The following is a 1,848-nucleotide window of genomic DNA, read 5'->3' on the forward strand; positions in this document are numbered from 1 at the left end:
ATATAGTTGTTTCTACAAAATGAGCATATATTAAGATAAGCATTGAAATCCGAGATTTTTTTATTTTTATTTTTATTTTATTTTTACGTTTGTCACTCAGAATCAGCTGCAGCAGTTTAGTGAGATTTCGCTTCTGGCTTTTTAAGACCATGAGGTCACAGGTCTGGTATCACCACCCCCACCCCACCTATTGACTGAATCCACACCCCTCCCTCTGCCTGTATACACAATGGCTTAAAGAAACAAACTTGACGCTACGTGTTGTTTATTCATTACTGGCTAACTTATAGGGGAATAGAGCTGCACTTAATAAATCAGCGAGAACGTAAACATAATCAGGTACTCCGGCTTTGTGCTGAAATCTGGGTTACGGTCACAGATAACTTCTCTTTTCTCACTTCAGCTGCTTTTTCCTGCTGTAACTCATGGAACCAGGATGTCAGAACTAGATTCTTTCCTCTGAGTCGGACGTATGCTCAGTATCAGAAGTTCACTTCACATTTGACTTTTCTTTTGAATTCAGTGTATTTCAGCATACAGCTAATCAAACACTGACATTTTTAAATGCCTTTCCACTAATGTTGTTCATACTTGGACATGTCAGTGGAGATTACATGGTTTGGAATTTAGTTAAAATTAAAACATCACCACCTAAAGTTGTTTGTGAGTGTATCCGGGAAGGATAATGCATAATTTAAAGAAGTGAGGCCATGTTTCTTGTTATTATTGAGCACAATTTAGAAGATTTCAGCCTCCTCCAACTGTAGAATCTGTCAATCACACAACTGCTGACTGATGTTTCACAATCCACCAGACACACAATATGTTCAAAAACCACAGCTGCTGATGTATAAAAAAATGTTTCTGCTTGTTTTCAGTGTCACCAGGCCTCACTCCGCCGTCTCTGGTTACAAAAGAGGACAACTTCCCCTCTGACAGTGAGGAGCAGACGGGGTGTGCGAAGTCCACCTCCCACAGAGAGCCCCAGGGGCCCATCCATCACTGAATCTCCCCTGGCTCAAACCTGGAGCCATGCAGCGGGGGCCCCAAGGCCTAACAGGGCAAAGGGAAGACAGTTACTGATTGCTTGAGGCAGAGCAGAAAAGTGGAGCTGGGGAAAACTTTAATACTCAACTTTTTTTTTCTTTCCTTTTTAAGCCTGTAAAGCCAGAAATTTTACTCATGATTGACGTGACTCAGAAGGAAACAAAACAGGATTATTTTCTTTTTTTCAAAACTGAATCCATCTGAATGACAGCGTGTTGGGGAATTAGGGGGCACCTTTAACCCAAACAGTGACATTAGAGGTTGATGAGCTCTTAGTGTAATATATTGTTATGAGACTTACAATTATGCTGTCTGACTTGTCTCCACCAGTAGGAGAGCACAGATTGGCTCCGGATAGAAGAAAGTTCAACTGCTACCCAATAATCAGTTCAAAAGGTAAGTGAAAAGTCAGCAATAATACTTTTCATCCAGAGAACTTTTTTTATTGTTCCATTCTCATGTCAGGGTTGTGCTCTTTAGAAAACGTCAATTTTGTAATTATTGTTCCCAGAAAAGACATGATCCCACATAAAAATATATAACATTTAGATAATAGTTTTCTCAGTTTTCATCAAAATCTAAAGCATCTTTTAGATAATTTATGTTATAAATTTATGACCACCCCTTTAAAAAATAAATACTTTTTTTGTAAAATGAAAACCAAGCTATTAGCTGAGCTTTGTGGGTTTTTATATTAGCTTCGTGGAAATATTTTTTTGCATTTTTTGTTCAATTTTTTCACGCATTTTAAACAAAATTTAAAATTCTGAAATAACATTTGTCCTTACCAAACTATTTATT

This window comes from Austrofundulus limnaeus, unplaced genomic scaffold, assembly GCF_001266775.1.
Source record: "Austrofundulus limnaeus strain Quisiro unplaced genomic scaffold, Austrofundulus_limnaeus-1.0 Scaffold65, whole genome shotgun sequence".
In the NCBI taxonomy this organism is placed as follows: domain Eukaryota; kingdom Metazoa; phylum Chordata; class Actinopteri; order Cyprinodontiformes; family Rivulidae; genus Austrofundulus; species Austrofundulus limnaeus.